The sequence below is a fragment of the Elephas maximus genome, chromosome 21 (assembly GCF_024166365.1).
Source record: "Elephas maximus indicus isolate mEleMax1 chromosome 21, mEleMax1 primary haplotype, whole genome shotgun sequence".
NCBI classification, from domain to species: Eukaryota; Metazoa; Chordata; class Mammalia; order Proboscidea; family Elephantidae; genus Elephas; species Elephas maximus.
Window position 1 is genome coordinate 72,926,569 of NC_064839.1, and position 19,444 is coordinate 72,946,012.

Consider the following 19,444-nt stretch of genomic DNA (forward strand, 5'->3'; position numbering starts at 1 on the left):
GTAAATGGTCAAGATATATCCCTAGAATTCTATCATCTGTGTGTTTTACTCTAGAAACACTCTCACCAAATCTTTAACTATTAAAATGTGTTACACACATAATAAATAATTCTTACTTTAAAATATTGATTCAAGGAGGCGGAGCCAAGATGGCAGAATAGACAGGTGGTTCTGGCAAGCCCTCTTTACAACAAAGACCTGAAAAGAACAAGTGAAACGAGTATATTTGTGACAAGCTGGGAGCCCTGAGCTTCAAAAGCAAGATTAGAAAATGAACTGAGGGGCAGGGGGAGGAAGAGACTGTTCAGAAGCAGAGGGGAGTTACAGGACCTGAATCACCGGGAGCCCTCAGGCACCATTCCTGGAGCGGTGGCGGTGGCGACAGTGGCGGACTGGTACTAGCATTCAGCTGCAGTTTCCTCAGGGAGAAGCAGCCAGCCACACAGCCTACTCACACCTCTGGAACCTGAGAAGAACGACGTTCTCAGCCAAAGCTAAGTACTTGTGTATATTTTACTGTGCTCCCCCCTCCCCCCAAGCCGGCTTCTGCGGCTGAACTACCTGGGGCTGAAGTAGGTACTGTTGAGCAACTAGAGCCACACTCCCGGCCTTGGGGAAGGAAAAAATTTGCATTTGGGGGAAAAGATAATTTGCCAGCTCCACTAACCAGGGGAGCTCAGGACAAAAGCGGCTCCTGTCCAGACATAAATGATACGTGGACTTTGAGCAGCTTTCCCTCTTGCATGGACCTGTGTGGGCCTATTTTGGGAGAATAGGCCCTTGTTGGCAGACTCCAACCATTTCAGCTGTGCAGTAGAGAGGTGGGTGTTTAATGTTTGACGTTGCTTTGCCTATTAAACAAGGTCCTCACCTACCCACATCAGGGACCTAAGGACTGGTAGCTCCACTCAGGTCACCCAGCCACCCACAACAGGGGTCCAAAGATAACTGGTACCTCCCAGTCCTTACAACCAAAAACTTTGGGTGCCTGTGGTCCGTCTGCAGAACCCACCCATCTGCATGCTCTAGGGAACAGGGACACGCTTTCCTCAGAGACACTCGGGGTTCGGTTCTTAGCCCCCTGCCTTGTTCAGAGCATGACCCCCTGGTGCAATCAGATACCGGTACCTACACCAATCACCCCTGCCCCTCTAAGACTGTAGGACAGAGCCTGTACCACACACTTGATGATCAGCTACCTGGAAACCTGAGCTGAATTCATACAAGAAAAGTGAATGGACTCCTAGACTGATTTACTGGATAACAGCTCTAGCCAGCTGGGAACAGAACGTCAGAGCTCCAAAGGTGAAAATAATCGAGCTAGCTCACTCAAGCAACCCATTGGGGTATACCCAAACAAAACAAAGCAAGAAGCTATGACACACTAAGCAAGCATAAACCAATACAATAACTTATAGATGGCTCGGAGGCAACAGTCAATATCAAGTCACATAAAGAAACAGACCATGATCACCTCAACAGGCTCTCAAAACAAAGAACCCAGGGATCTTCTAGATGAAAGTGCATCCCTGGAATCACCAGAGCCAGAATACAAAAGTTTAATATACAGAACCCTTCAAGACATCAGGAAGGAAATGAGGCAATATGCAGAAAAAGCCAAGGAACACACAGATAAAGCAATTGAAGAAATTAGAAAGATAAATCACTTGGCACTAATATATTTGAAGAAAAATCAGATAAAAGAATTAAAAAAAAATGAAGAAACCTTAAGAATCATGTGGGACTCTATCAAGACAAATAACCTATGAGTGACTGGAGTGCCAGAACAGGGAGGGATAACAGAAAATACAGAGAGAATTGCTGATGATTTGTTGGCAGAAAACTTCCCTGATATTGTGAAAGATGAGAAGATATCTATCCAAGATGCTCATCAAACTCCACGTAAGGTAGATGTTAAAAGAAAGTCACCAAGACATAATCAAACTTGCCAAAACCAAAGATAAAGAGAGAATTATAAGAGCAGCGAGGGATAAACAAAAACTAACCTACAAAGGAGAGCCAATAAGAATAAGCTCAGACTCCTCGGCAGAAACCATGCAGGCAAGAAGGCAATGGAATGACATATTTAAAAAAATTGAAGGAGAAAAATTACCTGCCAAGAATCATATATCCAGCAAAACTGTCTCTTAAATATAAGGGTGAAATTAAGACATTTCCAGATAAACACAAGTTTAGGGAATTAGTAAAAACCAAACCAAAACTACAAGAAATACCAAAGAGAGCTCTTTGGTTAGAAAATCAATAATATCAGCTGTCAACCCAAGACTAGAACACTGGGCAGAGCAACCAGAAGTCAACCCAGACAGGGAAATCAAAAAAACAAAGCAAGATTATTTAAAAAAAAAAGACAAAAAACCTCAAAACAGGGTAACAGTGATGTTATTATACAGAAGGCAATATTAAAATAGTAAAGAGGGACTAAGAAATGTAATCATACACCTTCCATATGGAGAAGAAGATACAGTGATGCAAAGAAATAAAAGTTAGGTTTAAATTTAGAAAAATAGGGGTAAATAATAAGGTAACCACAAAGGAGACAAACTATCCTACTCATCAAAATAAAATACAAGAAAAAAATAGAGACTCAGCAGAAACAAAATCAACAACAACAAATATAAGGAAAGGACAATATATAAACATAATCTACTCAACACATAAAATCAAGTGGGAAAAAGAAACTGTCAACACACAAAAAAGGATATCAAAATGATAGCACTAAATTCATACCTATCCATAATCACCCTGAATGTAAATGGACTAAATACACCAATAATTAGACAGAGAGTGGCAGAATGGATTAAAAAACAAGATCCGTCTGTATGCTGCCTACAAGAGACACGCCTTAGACTTAGAGACACAAACAAACTAAAACTCAAAGGATGGTAAAAAATATACCAAGCAAACAACAATCAAAAAGAGCAGGAGTGGCAATATTAATTTCTGACAAAATAGACTTTAAAGTTAAATCCATCATAAAGGATAAGCAAGGACACTATATAAAGATTAAAGGGACAATACACCAAGAAGACATAACCATATTAAATATTTATGCACCCAATGACAGGGCTGCAAGATACATAAAACAAACTCTATCAGCACTGAAAAGTGAGATATACAGCTCCACAATAATAGCAGGAGACCTCAACACACCACTTTTGGTGAGGGACAGGACATCCAGAAAGAAGCACAATAAAGACATGTAAGATCTAATTGCCACAATAAACCAACTTGACCTCATAGACATATACAGAACACTCCACCCAACAGCAACCAACTATACTTTCTTTTCTAGTGCACATGGAACATTCTCTAGCATAGACCACATATTAGGTCATAAAGCAAGCCTTAGCAGAATCCAAAACAGTGAAATATTACAAACCATCTTCTCTGAACATAAGGCCATAAAAGTGGAAATCAATAACAGAAAAAGGAGGGAAAAGAAATCAAACACTTGGAAACTGAACAATACCCTGCTCAAAAAAGACTGGATTATAGAAGACAATAAGGATGGAATAAAGAAATTCAGAGAATCCAATGAGAAAGAAAACACTTCCTATCAGAACCTTTGGGACACAGCAAAAGTGGTGCTCAGAGGACAATTTATATCAATAAATGCACATGTACAAAAAGAAGAAAAGGCCAAAATCAAAGAATTATCCCTACAACTTGAGCAAATAGAGCGCAACAAAAGAAACCCACAGGAAGCAGAAGAAAACAAATAAAAATTAGAGCAGAACTAAATGAAATAGAAAACAGAAAAACAATTAAAAGAATTAACAAGACCAAAAGCTGGTTTTTTGAAAAAATCAACAAAATTGATAAACCACTGGCCAAACTGACAAAAGAAAAACAGGAGAGGAGGCAAATAACCCAAATAAGAAATGAGAGGGGCAATATTACAACAGACCCAACTGAAATTAAAAGAATCATATCAGATTACTATGAAAAATTGTACTCTAACAAATTTGGAAACCTAGAAGAAATGGATGAATTCCTAGAAACACACTGCCTACCTAAACTAACACAAACAGCGGTAGAACAACTAAATAGACCCATAACAAAAGAAGAGATTAAAAAGGTAATCAAATAACTCCCAAAGAAAAAAAGCCCTGGTCCAGACGGCTTCACTGCAGAGTTCTACCAAACTTTCAGAGAAGAGTTAACACCACTACTACTAAAGGCATTTCAGAGCATAGAAAAGGATGAAATACTCCCAAACTCATTCTATGAAGCCACCATATCCCTGATACCAAAACCTGGTAAAGACGCCACAAGAAAAGAAAATTATAGACCTATATCCCTCATGAATGTAGATGCAAAAATCCTCGACAAAATTCTAGCCAATAGAATTCAACAACATATCAAAAACTAATTCACCATGACCAAGTGGGATTCATACCAGGTATGCAGGGATGGTTCAACATTAGAAAAACAATCAATGTAATCCACCACATAAATAAAACAAAAGAGAAGAATCACATGATTTTATCAATTGATGCAGAAAAGGCATTTGACAAAGTTCAACACCCATTCATGATAAAAACTCTCAGCAAAATAGGAATAGAAGGAAAATTCCTCAACACATAAAAGGGCATTTATACAAAGCCAACAGCCAACATCACCCTAAATGGAGAGAGATTGAAAGCATTCCCATTGAGATCAGGAACCAGACAAGGATGCCCTTTATCACCGCTCCTATTCAACATTGTGTTGGAAGTCCTAGACAGAGCAATTAGGCTAGACAAAGAAATAAAAGGTATCCGGATTGGCAAGGAAGAAGTAAAAGTATCTCTATTTGCAGATGACATGATTATATACACAGAAAACCCTAAGAAATCCTCGAAAAAACTACGGAAACTGATAGAAGAGTTGAGCAGAATATCAGGATACAAGATAAACATACAAAAATCAGTTGGATTCCTCTACAACAACAAAAAGAACATCAAAGAGGGAATCGACAAATCAATACCATTTACAGTAGCCCCCAAGAAGATAAAATACTTAGGAATAAATCTTACCAGAGATGTAAAAGACTTATACAAAGAAAACTACAGTACACTTCTGCAAGAAACCAAAAGAGACTTACATATGTGGAAAAATATACCTTGCTCATGGATAGGAAGACTTAACATTATAAAAATGTCTGTTCTACCAAAAGTGATCTATACATTTAATGCAATTCCAATCCAAATCCCAATGACATTCTTTAATGAGATGGAGAAACAAATCACCAACTTCATACGGAAGGGAAAGAGGTCCCGGAAAAATAACCCATTACTGAAAAAGAAGGACAAAGTGGGAGGCCTTACTTTACCTGATTTTAGAACCTATTATAGCTCCACAGTAGTCAAAACAGCCTAGTGCTGGTACAACAACAGATACATAGACCAATGGAACAGAATTGAGAGTCCAGACATAAATCCATCCACATATGAGCAGCTGATATTTGACAAAGGCCCCAAAACAGTTAAATGGGGGAAAAGACAGTCTTTTTAACAAATGGTGCTGGCATAGTTGGATATCCATCTGCAGAAAAATGAAATAAGACCCATACCTCACTCCATGCACAAAAACGAGCTCAAAATGGATCAGAGACCTAAATATAAAATCTAAAACGATAAAGATCATGGAAGAAAAAATAGGGACAATGTTAGGAGCCCTAATACATGGCATAAACAGTATACAAAATATTATTAAGAATGCAGAAGAAAAACTAGATAACTGGGAGCTCCTAAAAATCAAACATCTGTGTTCATCCAAAGACTTCACTGAAAGAGTAAAAAGACTACCTAAAGACTGGGAAAAAGTTTTTAGCTACGACATTTCTGATCAGTGCCTGATCTCTAAAATCTACATGACACTGCAAAAACTCAACTACAAAAAGACAAATAACCCAATTAAAAAATGGGCAAAAGATATGAATAGACAGTTCACTAAAGAAGACATTCAGGGAGCTAACAGATACATGAGGAAATGTTCACGATCATTAGCCATTAGAGAAACGCAGATCAAAACTACAATAAGATTTCATCTCACTCCAACAAGGCTGGCATTAATCCAAAAAACACAAAACAATAAATGTTGGAGAGGCTACAGAGAGATTGGGACACTTATACAGTGCTGGTGGGAATGTCAAATGGTACAACCACTTTGGAAATCAATTTGGCGCTTCCTTAAAAAGCTAGAAAAGAACTACTATATGATCCAGCAATCCCACTCCTCGGAACATATCCTAGAGAAATAAGAGCCTTCACACCCATGTTTATTGCAGCACTATTTACAATAGCAAAAAGATGGAAGCAACCAAGGTGCCCATCAATGGGTGAATGGATAAATTATAGTATATTCACACAATGGAATACTATGCATCCATAAAGAACAATGAGGAATCTGTGAAACATTTCATAACATGGAGAAACCTGGAAGGCATTATGCTGAGTGAAATTAGCCAGTGAAATTATACAAATATTGTATAAGACCACTATTATAAGAACTTGAGAAATAGTTTAAACTGAGAAGAAAACATTCTCCTGTGGTTACGAGAAGGGGGAGGGAGGGAGGGTGGGAGAGGGGTATTCACTAATTAGGTTGTAGATAGGGACTACTTTAGGTGAAGGGAAAGACAATGCACAATACAGGTGAGGTCAGCACAACTGGACTAAACCAAAAGCAAAGAAGTTTCCTGAATAAACTGAATGCTTTGAAGGCCGTTGTAGCAGGGGCAGGGGTTTGGGGACCATGGTTTCAGGGGACATCTAAGTCAATTGGTATAATAAAATCTATTAAGAAAACATTCTGCATCCCACTTTGAAGAGTGGAGTCTGGGGTCTTAAACGCTAGCAAGTAGCCATCTAAGATGCATCAATGAGTCTCAACCCACCTGGACCAAAGGAGAATGAAGAGCACCAAGGACACAAGGTAATTGCAAGCCCAAGAGACAGAAAGGGCCACATGAACCAGAGACTACATCATTCTGAGACCAGAAGAACTAGATGGTGCCCGGCTACAACCAATGACTGCCCTGACAGGGAACACAACAGAGAACCCCTGAGGGGGCAGGAGAGCAGTGGCATGCACACCCCAAATTCTCATATAAAGACCAGGCTTAATGGTCTGACTGAGACTAGAAGAACCCCAGCGGTCATGGCCCCCAGACCTTCAGTTGGCCCAGAACAGGGACCATTCCCGAAGCCAACTCTTCAGACGTGGATTGGACTGGACTATGGGTTGGAGAGGGATGCTGGTGAGGAGTGAGCTTCTTGTATCAGGTGGACACTTGAGACTATGTTGGCATCTCCTCCCTGGAGGGGAGATGAGAGGGTAGTGGGTGCTAGAAGCTGGCAAAATGGACACAAAAAGAGAGTGGAGGGAGGGAGCGGGCTGTCTCATTAGGGGGAGAGTAATTGGGAGCATGTAGCAATGTGTATATGAGTTTTTGTGTGAGAGCCTGACTTGATTTGTAAACTTTCACTCAAAGCACAATAATTATTTTTTAAAAAAATATTGATTTAAAGATTGATAGAATTGTAAGTTCACTCTAGCCTGCTGATCCCAGGGAAGCTAAGTGACAAGTGTGTTCCTTTCTGTCCACCACACATCTTTATCCAAAGGCTCAACGAAGAGAGAAAAGAAATTCAGTCTGTGGTTTGACTAAATGTTTGCCTCTTCTTTAGCCTTGTTTAAGACAATAAGGGAGAAATGATCTATTGACTGCTTTCTTCTAGGGATCTTTGTGTCAAAAATCACTTGGAATCTCTCTCAGCAAAGTTGTTGCAAAATTTATTATCTACTAAATATGATAGGGAAAGCTGGTGGCATAGTGGTTAAGTGCTACGGCTGCTAACCAAAGGTCGGGAGTTCAAATCCGCCAGGCGCTCCTTGGAAACCGTATGGGGCAGTTCTACTCTGTCCTATAGGGTCGCTATGAGTCGGAATCGACTTGATGGCAGTGGGTAAATCTGATAACCTATAGTGAAATGTACCACAGAAATGAACACCACAAATGTAGACAGATACCCAGAAGGGATCATGTATAGCTGAGACCCCATATGCTGACTTGGGCAGAGTCACAATGGCCCTTGCAACACTTCCAGACCCTGGGTCTTGCTCCTTTATGTGGTAAAATCAGTGCACATGGAAGGTCTGTTTCTCAGCACCTATTATCAGATCTTCTGCAAGGCCACAAGTCCTTTTCTTCACCATGTGCTCCTAGAATACCACATGCCTTGTGACTGATTCCCACAAGAGCCATATGACTAAACCACCGAAGCAGAGTTTGTGCTCCAACCATTTCAGTTTTAGAGCACATTCACAACTCCTGAGTGGTAGTTTGTACTTCCTTGAGTGGCTGGTGGATTTGAACTGCCAACGTTTGGTTAGCAGTCGAGCTCCTAACCACTGAGCCACCACGGCTCCCTAGGAAGTGTAGTAGTGCAGAAAAACACTGAACACGTTCCAGCATCCAGGAGCTAAGCCCTAATAAGATCTTTTGAAAAAAAATTTTTTTTTCTGAATAGGCATTTCACAGTAAGAATATGAAGAATTCTGATATTTTCTTTTTTTTTAACTTCTCCGTATTTATTTATTTATTTTTTTAATTAATTTTTATTAAGCTTCAAGTGAACATTTACCATTCCAATCAGTCTGTCACATGTAAGTTTACATACATCTTACTCCCTTCTCCCATTTGCTCTCCCCCTATTGAGTCAGCCCTTTCAGTCTCTTTGTTTCGTGCCAATTTTGCCGTCTTCCCTCTTTCTCTATCTTCCCATCCCCCCTCCAGTCAAGAGTTGCCAACACACTCTCCAGTGTCCACCTGATTTAATTGGCTCACTCTTCATCAGCATGTCTCTCCCCCCCGCTGACCAGTCCTTTTCATGCCTGATGAGTTGTCTTCAGGGATGGTTCCTGTCCTATGCCATCAGAAGGTCTGGGGAGCATTGTCTCCGGGATTCCTCTAGTTGCAGTCATACCATTAAGTATGGTCTTTTTATGAGAATTTGGGGTCTGTATCCCATTCGTCTCCTGCTCCCTCAGGAGTTGTCTGTTGTGCTCCCTGACAGGGCAGACATCGATTGTGGCCGGGCACCAACTAGTTCTTCTGGTCTCAGGATAATGTAGGTCTCTGGTTAATGTGGCCCTTTCTGTCTCTTGGGTTCTTAGTTGTCGTGTGACCTTGGTGTTTTTCCTTTGCCTTTGCTCCAGGTGGGTTGAGACCAATTGATGTATCTTAGATGGCCGCTTGTTGGCATTTAGGACCCCAGACGCCACATTTCAAAGTGGGATGCAGAATGTTTTCATAATAGAATTGTTTTGCCCATTGACTTAGAAGTCCCCTCAAACCATGTTCCCCAGACCCCAGCCCCTGCTCCGCTGACCTTTGAAGCTTTCATTTTATCCCGGAAACCTCTTTGCTTTTAGTCCAGTCCAATTAGACTGACCTTCCTTGTATTGAGTGTCGTCTTTCCCTTCACCCAAAGCAGTTCTTATCTACTGATTGATCAATAAAAAAACCCTCTCCCTCCCTCCCTTCCCCCTTTGTAACCACAAAAGTATGTGTTCTTCTCTGTTTTTTCTATTTCTCAAGATCTTATAATAGAGGTCTTATACAATATTTGTCCTTTTGCCTCTGACTCATTTCGCTCAGCATAATGCCTTCCAGATTCCTCCATGTTATGAAATGTTTCAGAGATTCGTCACTGTTCTTTATCGATGCGTAGTATTCCATTGTATGAATATATACCACAATTTATTTACCCATTCATCCGTTGACGGACACCTTGGTTGCTTCCAGCTTTTTGCTATTGTAAACAGAGCTGTAATAAACATGGGTGTGCATATATCTGTTTGTGTGAAGGCTCTTGTATCTCTAGGGTATATTCCGAGGAGTGGGATTTCTGGGTTGTATGGTAGTTCTATTTCTAACTGTTTAAGATAACGCCAGATGGATTTCCAAAGTGGTTGTACCATTTTACAATCCCACCAGCAGTGTATGAGAGTTCCAATCTCTCCGCAGCCTCTCCAACATTTATTATTTTGTGTTTTTTGGATTAATGCCAGTCTAGTTGGTGTGAGATGGAATCTCACCGTAGTTTTAATTTGCATTTCTCTAATGGCTAATGATCGGGAGCATTTTCTCATGTGTCTGTTGGCTGCCTGCATATCTTCTTTAGTGAAATGTGTGTTCATATCCTTTGCCCACTTCTTGATTGGGTTGTTTGTCTTTTTGTGGTTGAGTTTTGACTGAATCATGTAGATTTTAGAGATCAGGTGCTGGTCTGAGATGTCATAGCTGAATATTCTTTCCCAGTCTGTAGGTGGTCTTTTTACTCTTTTGGTGAAGTCTTTAGATGAGCATAGGTGTTTGATTTTTAGGAGCTCCCAGTTATCTGGTTTCTCTTCATCATTTTTGGTAATGTTTTGTATTCTGTTTATGCCCTGTATTAGGGCTCCTAGGGTTGTCCCTATTTTTTCTTCCATGATCTTTATCGTTTTAGTCTTTATGTTTAGGTCTTTGATCCACTTGGAGTTAGTTTTTGTGCATGGTGTGAGGTATGGGTCCTGTTTCATTCTTTTGCAAAGGGATATCCAGTTATGCCAGCACCATTTGTTAAAAAGGCTATCATTTCCCCAATTAACTGACACTGGTCCTTTGTCAAATATCAGCTGCTCATACATGGATGGATTTATATCTGGGTTCTCAATTCTGTTCCATTGGTCTATGTGCCTGTTGTTGTACCAGTACCAGGCTGTTTTGACTACTGTAGCTGTATAATAGGTTCTGAAATCAGGTAGAGTGAGGCCTCCCACTTTCTTCTTCTTTTTCAGTAATGCTTTACTTATCCGGGGGTTCTTTCCCTTCCATATGAAATTAGTGATTTGTTTCTCTATCCCCTTAAAATATGACATTGGTATTTGGATTGGAAGTGCGTTATATGTATAGATGGCTTTTGGTAGAATAGACATTTTTACTATGTTAAGTCTTCCTATCCACGAGCAGGGTATGTTTTTCCACTTAAGTATGTCCTTTTGAATTTCTTGTAGCAGAGTTTTATAGTTTTCTTTGTATAGGTCTTTTACATCCTTGGTAAGATTTATTCCTAAGTATTTTATCTTCTTGGGGGCTACTGTGAATGGTATTGATTTGGTTATTTCCTCTTCGGTGTTCTTTTTGTTGATGTAGAGGAATCGAAGTGATTTTTGTATGTTTATTTTATAACCAGAGACTCTTCCAAACTCTTCTATTAGTTTCAGTAGTTTTCTGGAGGATTCCTTAGGGTTTTCCATGTATACGATCATGTCATCTGCAAATAGTGATAGCTTTACTTCCTCCTTGCCAATCTGGATACACTTTATTTCTTTGTCTAGCCTAATTGCCCTAGCTAGGACTTCAAGTACGATGTTGAATAAGAGCGGTGATAAAGGGCATCCTTGTCTGGTTCCCGTTCTCAAGGGAAATGCTTTCAGGTTCTCTCCATTTAGAGTGATATTGGCTGTTGGCTTTGCATAGATGCCCTTTATTATGTTGAGGAATTTTCCTTCAATTCCTATTTTGGTAAGAGTTTTTATCATAAATGGGTGTTGAACTTTGTCAAATGCCTTTTCTGCATCTATTGATAAGATCATGTGGTTTTTATCTTTTGTTTTATTTATGTGATGGATTACATTAATGGTTTTTCTGATATTAAACCAGCCTTGCATACCTGGTATAAATCCCACTTGATCAGGGTGAATTATTTTTTTGATGTGTTGTTGGATTCTATTGGCTAGAATTTTGTTGAGGATTTTTGCGTCTATGTTCATGAGGGATATAGGTCTATAATTTTCTTTTTTTGTAATGTCTTTACCTGGTTTTGGTATCAGGGAGATGGTAGCTTCATAGAATGAGTTGGGTAGTATTCCGTCTTTTTCTATGCTTTGAAATACCTTCAGTAGTAGTGGTGTTAAGTCTTCTCTGAAGGTTTGGTAGAACTCTGCAGTGAAGCCCTTCGGGCCAGGACTTTTTTTGTTGGAAGTTTTTTGATTACCGTTTCAATCTCTTTTTTTGTTATGGGTCTATTTAGTTGTTCTACTTCTGAATGTGTTAGTTTAGGTAGGTAGTGTTTTTCCAAGAATTTATCCATTTCTTCTAGGTTTTCAAATTTGTTAGAGTACAATTTTTTGTAGTAATCTGAAATGATTCTTTTAATTTCATTTGGCTCTGTTGTGATGTGGTCCTTCTTGTTTCTTATTCGGGTTATTTGTTTCCTTTCCTGTTTTTCTTTAGTCAGTCTAGTCAATGGTTTATCAATTTTGTTAATTTTTTCAAAGAACCAGCTTTTGGCTTTGTTAATTCTTTCAATTGTTTTTCTGTTCTCTAATTCATTTAGTTCAGCTCTAATTTTTATTATTTGTTTTCTTCTGGTGCCTGATGGGTTCTTTTGTTGCTCACTTTCTATTTGTTCAAGTTGTCGGGACAGTTCTCTGAATTTGTCTCTTTCTTCTTTTTGTATGTGTGCATTTATCGATATAAATTGGCCTCTGAGCACTGCTTTTGCTGTGTCAGAGAGGTTTTGATAGGAAGTATTTTCATTCTCGTTGCTTTCTAAGAATTTCCTTATTCCCTCCTTGATGTCTTCTATAACCCAGTCTTTTTTCAGGAGGGTATTGTTCATTTTCCAAGTATTTGATTTCTTTTTCCTAGTTTTTCTGTTATTGATTTCTAGCTTCATTGCCTTGTGGTCTGAGAAGATGCTTTGTAATATTTCGATGTTTTGGATTCTGCAAAGATTTGTTTTATGACCTAATATGTGGTCTATTCTAGAGAATGTTCCATGTGCACTAGAAAAAAAGTATACTTTCAGCAGTTGGGTGGAGAGTTCTGTATAAGTCAATGAGGTCAGGTTGGTTGATTGTTGTAAGTAGGTCTTCCATGTCTCTATTGAGCTTCTTACTGGATGTCCTGTCCTCCGAAAGTGGTGTGTTGAAGTCTCCTACTATAAATGTGGAGGTGTCTATCTCACTTTTCAATTCTGTTAAAATTTGATTTATGTATCTTGCAGTCCTGTCATTGGGTGCATAAATATTTAATATGGTTATGTCTTCCTGATCAATTGTCCCTTTTATCATTATATAGTGTCCTTCTTTATCCTTTGTGGCGGATTTAAGTCTAAAGTCTATTTTGTCAGAAATTAATATTGCTACTCCTTTTTTGCTTATTATTTGCTTGATATATTTTTTTCCATCCTTTGAGTTTTAGTTTGTTTGTGTCTCTAAGTCTAAGGTGTGTCTCTTGTAGGCAGCATATAGATGGATCGTGTTTCTTTATCCAGTCTGTGACTCTCTGTCTCTTTATTGGTGCATTTAGTCCATTTACATTCAGTGTAATTATAGATAAATAAGTTTTTAGTGCTGTCCTTTTAATGCCTTTTCATGTGAGTCGTTGGCCATTTCATTTTTCCACATACTTTTTTGTGCTGAGACATTTTTCTTAGTAGATTGTGAGATCCTCATTTTCATAATGTTTAACTTTATGTTAGTTGAGTCGTTACGTTTTTCTTGGCTTTTTTCTTGAGTTATGGAATTGATATTCCTTTTTGTGGTTACCTTATTATTTACCCCTATTTTTCTAAGTAAAAACCTAACTTGTATCATTCTATATCGCCTTGTATCACTCTCCATCTGGCAGTTCAATGCCTCCTATATTTAGTCCCTCTTTTTGATTATTGTGATCGTTTATCTATTGATTTCCATGATTCCCTGTTATGTGTATTATTTTGTTTATTTATTTATTTTTTAGAATTAATCTTAATTTGTTTGTTTTTGTGCTTTCCCTATTTGAGTTGCATTGATATCAGGACGTTTTGTTTTGTGACCTTGTATTGTGCTGGTACCTGATATTATTGGTCCTCAGGCCGAACAATCTCCTTTAGCATTTCTTACAGTCTTGGTTTAGTTTTTGCAAATTCTCTAAACTTGTGTTTATCTGTAAATATCTTAATTTCTCCTTCATATTTCAGAGAGAGTTTTGCTGGATATATGATCCTTGGCTGGCAGTTTTTCTCCTTCAGTGCTCTGTATACGTCGTCCCATTCCCTTCTTGCCTGCATGGTTTCTGCTGAGTAGTCTGAACTTATTCTTATTGATTCTCCCTTGAAGGAAACCTTTCTTTTCTCCCTGGCTGCTTTTAAAATTTTCTGTTTATCTTTGGTTTTGGTGAGTTTGATGATAATATGTCTTGGTGTTTTTCTTTTTGGATCAATCTTAAACGGGGTTCGATGAGCATCTTGGATAGATATCCTTTTGTCTTTCATGATGTCAGGGAAGTTTTGTGTCAGGATTTCTTCAACTATTTTCTCTGTGTTTTCTGTCCCCCCTCCCTGTTCTGGGACTCCAATCACTCGCAAATTATCCTTCTTCATAGAGTCCCACATGATTCTTAGGATTTCTTCATTTTTTTAAATTCTTTTATCTGATTTTTTTTTCAGCTATGTTGGTGTTGATTCCCTGGTCCTCCAGAAGTCCCAGTATACATTCTAATTCCTCGAGTCTGCTCCTCTGACTTCCTATTGTGTTGTCTAATTCTGTAATTTTATTGTTAATCTTTTGGATTTCTACATGCTGTCTCTCTATGGATTCTTGCAACTTATTAATTTTTCCACTATGTTCTTGAATAATCTTTTTGAGTTCTTCAACAGTTTTATCAGTGTGTTCCTTGGCTTTTTCTGCAGTTAGCCTAATTTCATTTGTGATGTCTTTAAGCATTCTGTAAATTAGTTTTTTATATTCTGTATCTGATAATTCCAGGATTGTATCTTCATTTGGGAAAGATTTTGATTCTTCTGTTTGGGGGGTTGGAGAAGCTGTCATGGTCTGTTTCTTTATGTGGTTTGATATGGACTGCTGTCTCCGAGCCATCACTGGGAAACTAGTTTTCCCAGGTAATCAGCTAAAAAAAAAATGCAGTCAGATCCCTATCTGAATTCTCCCTCTGGCTCAGGGTATTCGGATGTTAATGGAGCCGCCTGGGGAGGGTGGGGGAGGGATCAGAGAGCTAGGAGTGTAGCACCTCAGAATATAGAGCTGATCCCCACGTTCACGCTCCGCCCGCGTCCGCCAAAATCCTGGCGGGACGGCTCCCCAACTGGGATGCTGCTCTCCCCGCTCCAAGACCAGTCACTTCCTCCCGGGGACTTCTCCCTCCAGTGCACCGCACCACTTGTGTGAACTGGGTGGGCGTCTCCCTCACGAACAGCTGGGCCCGCCCCCAGGGTCTATTCAGGGGAACGCGCTCACGCCCCGCCCGCGCTCGCCAAAATCCCAGCGGGACGGCTCCCCGGCTGGGACACTGCTCTCCCCGCTCTGAGACCAGTCACTTCCTTCTGGGGACTTCTCCCTCCGGTGCGCCGCACCGCTCGCGCGAACTGGGTGGGCGTCGCCTGCACGAACGGCTGGGCCCACTCCCGGGGTCACTTTAGGGAAATATAGCTGATCCCCACGTTCGCACCACGTCTGCTTTCTGCCAAACTCCCGGTGGGACGGCTCCCCGGCTGGGACGCTGCTCTCCCCGCTCCAAGATCAGTCACTGCCTCCTGGGTGCTTCTCCCACCAGCTGCGCCGCTACGCCGCCCGCGCCAACCGGCTAGGCTCTCTCCCAGGATGAGTTCGGGGGGTAGGGCTGGGCCCCTTGTCTGTGCCGTCTGCCCCCCTGGGCTCTGCCCCAGATTGGGCTCCGGAAGGTCACCTGCCTGGTACGCTGGCTCCTGGTTCTGAAAACGATCGCTGTCTGCCCGTATTTGTTCGTTCTCCGTCTCTAAGTCTGTGTTTGTTGTTCAGAGTTCGTAGATTGTTATGTATGTTATCGATTCACTTGTTTTTCCGAGTCTTTGTTGCAAGAGGGATCCGCGGTAGCATCCACCTAGTCCGCCATCTTGGCCCCGCCTCCTGATATTTTCTTATTCATTTTTTCAGTCAACATGGAATAATAGAGATGGATATAGATTTTTAACTTTTAGTATTCTAAGCAACAAAAAAGTGTAGGCAGGGTTTTCAAATCTTTTCATTGTATGTTAATTTTAAATTCTTTTCAGCTTTACATACATAAGAGCTTGAAAGTGTTAATAGGTCCACACAAAGAAAACACTTGACTGTAATAATGGATTTTGCCTGAATCATTCCCCTGACAGGGAGGTCAGATGAGCTGATGAAGCCACTGAATGGCTCAATGGTTAAGAATTATCATTGAAAGTATTTCCCATCCAATGCTGTGGATGTGTGTGGAAGCAAGAAGACCGTGCAAATCAAGATTGAACAGGTGATTTGAGGTCAGGAACCTAGAGAAATGTGTCTGGATGGGTTAACAGGACACTAGGGCCTTATGCAGACATTGGGAGCCAGAAGGGAGAAGGCAAGGAATCCGAGGGTCACACAGAATGAAAGCAAGGTATTCCTATCAGTTGCTGTCCACTCGGCTTCTATTCATGATGACCCCATGAACAACAGAAGGAAACGTTTCCCAGTCCTGCACCATCTTCACAATTGCTGCTATGCTTGGGTTCTTTGTTCAAACTACTGTGTATTTTGAGTGCCTTCGCACAACCTAGGGGGCTCATCTTCCAGACTATATTGGACAATATTCTGTTGTGATCCATAGAGTTTTCATTGGCTAATTTTAGAAGTAGATTTCCAGCCCTTTCTTCCTATAGTCTGTCTTAATCTGGAAGCTTTGCTGAAATGTGTTCACCGTGGGTGACCCTGCTAGTATTTGAAAAATCAGTGGGATAGCTTCCAGCATCACACCAACATGCAAGCCACCACAGTATAGTAGAAAAACAAGGTAAAATAGGTCAAATTTATGAGCAGAACAGTGTCCTGGACAAAAGATTTAGTTTATTCATAGGATTTAGGATTAAGGAAAAACAAAACAAAAACCTTCTTCCTTACAGAATAAAATGGGGCTAAGTTTCTGAATATGAAAATTTCGGAAATGGGAAATAGTCTTTGTCAGGGTTCTCAACACCAGCCCCATCCAGGCTCAGTGATTTGCTAGGACTCAGCATATAGTCATACTCAAGGCTAAGGTTTATTACAGTAAAGAATACAAAACAAAATCAGCAAATACGTGATCCTGATCCTACGTGATACAGGGTATCATTTATAAACCCTTTCTGAAAAATATTTTCAAATCGGAGTCCTCAATGTGCCACTCCCATGCCAAGCTCCATCACAGCAACTTCCTTGTGTAGCTTGATGCTTCACGGACACTTTAGATATCCCAACAATATATTTCATCAGGATGCTTATCTCTTTAGGTTTATCTCCTTTCTGCAAAGCTCAATTGTCTATGTGCATACAGCTTTATTTGAAGTATCTTCTCATAAAATGATTTACTTCTTTTTCCTCTTCTTAGTCATGTTACAGAAGCATGTTATTTGCAAATAAGATCTAAACTTTACCCTCTCCTAGTGTAAGAACAACTGTGCGGGTGTTTTCTCACTTCCTCTAACTTCACAAGGGGAAAACCCATTGCCATCGAGTTCATTCCAACTCATAGCAACCCTATAGGACAGAGTAGAACTGCCCCATAAAGTTTCCAAGGAGCGCCTGATAGATTCAAACTACCCACCTTTCGGTTAGCAGCTATAGCTCTTAACCACTATGCCACCAGGGTTTCCATCACAAGGGAAAAGAGAATCAAAATCAACAGCCCAAGGCCGATTCCTATGAGGCAGAGGTCAGGCATGCTTCCTCTCTCTGCCATGGTTACTAATTCCGACACCAACTGTCCCTCCCACGGCATTCTCTACTTCTCTGTTGGGTTTGATAATTCAATTGCAACGGCCACACAGAACTCACAGACAATACTCATGATTATGGGGTTTATTAGGGAAGTAACAGGTAACAAGTCAGGTTCAGGAATATTCAGGATACAGTTCTTCCATTAGGACAGCTTCTTCACAGCCATGCCCACAGGCACACCTCTCAGGCCCTGGCCTCTGCCCTGCTCGGGCACCCCACTCTGCCAGTAGGCCTTGGCCCAAAGGTGCTCAGCTCCAGCTCCATGGGTAGGCAAATCTAGCTCCAACAAGTGCCCAGAGGCACCCTACTCCTCCAGCAAGGCTCCTGTCCGAAGGCACAGAGCTTTCTCACTCCATGGGCTATGAACCCCGTCAGGCTCTCTTCTGCTGTTCTCTCCTGCTGCTGTTTCTCTGCCACCACTTCTCACTGTCTTCACTGTTACAGCTCTCTCTCTCTTTCTCTGTCTCCTGGTTCCAGGAACTTCTCCGCACAGGGATCGTGGGTCCAAAGGACATGCTCTGCTCCTGGCTGTTCCTCCTTGGTGGTGGTGAGATTCTCTTCTTCCTGCCTCTGGACTCGCTCATTTTAAACCTAGAGGGATGGCAAAACTGACCGATCCCCTTGGTAGGCCACAATTACCTTATTTGCACAATCCTACCCAATCACTTGAGTGGGACTTACAAGACCACGGAAAGTAAGACCACACAAAAGCAATCCATCACACCACACCTAGGGTCCCTCCTACTCCTCAGAAATATATTTAGGTATGTTTTCCCAAACTGACTACTCCTTATCTATTAAAGTGCTAGCAAGGCATTCCATTTGCTCCCCTCATTACTGTACATAGGTTCGGCGTAGAAATTATCAGAGTACAAAATTAACACAAAAAACCAAACCCATTGCCATTGAGCCAATTTCAACTCAAAGTGACCCTATAGGACACAGCAGATTTGCCCCATAGGGTGTCCAAGAAGTGGCTGGTGGATTTGAACTGCCAACATTTTGGTTAGCAGCCAAGCACTTAACCACTACACCCCCAGGGCATACAAAATACTGAGCCAAATGCCATAAATTTTACAAAAAGCTGTAAATGTATGGATTATATTTCAACATAAAGAAAACAAAAATCCTCACAACTGGACCAATAAGCAACATCATGATAAATGGAAAAACTATTGAAGTTGTCAAGGATTTCACTTTACTTGGGTCAAACAATCAACGCCCGTGGAAAGAGCAGTCAAGAAATCAAACAACACATTGCACTGGGCAAATTTGCTGCAAAAAAAGCAAAAGACCTCTTTAAAATCTTAAAAAACAAAGAGGTCATTTTGAGGACTAAGGTGGGCTTGACTCAAGCCATGGTATTGTCAAGAGCCTAATATGCATGTGAAAGCTGGACAATGAATAAGGAAGGCTGAAGAAGAATTGACACATTCGAATCATGGTGTTGGTGAAGAACATTGAATGTACCATGGACTGGCAAAAGAATGAACAAATCTGCTAGGAGAAATTACACCCAGGTGCTCCTTACAAACATACTTTTCACATTATCAGGAAGGACCAGCCCTAGAGAAGGACATCGTGCTTGGTAAAGTGGCATAAAAGAGGAAGACCCTCAATGAGATGGACTGACACAGTGGCTACAGTA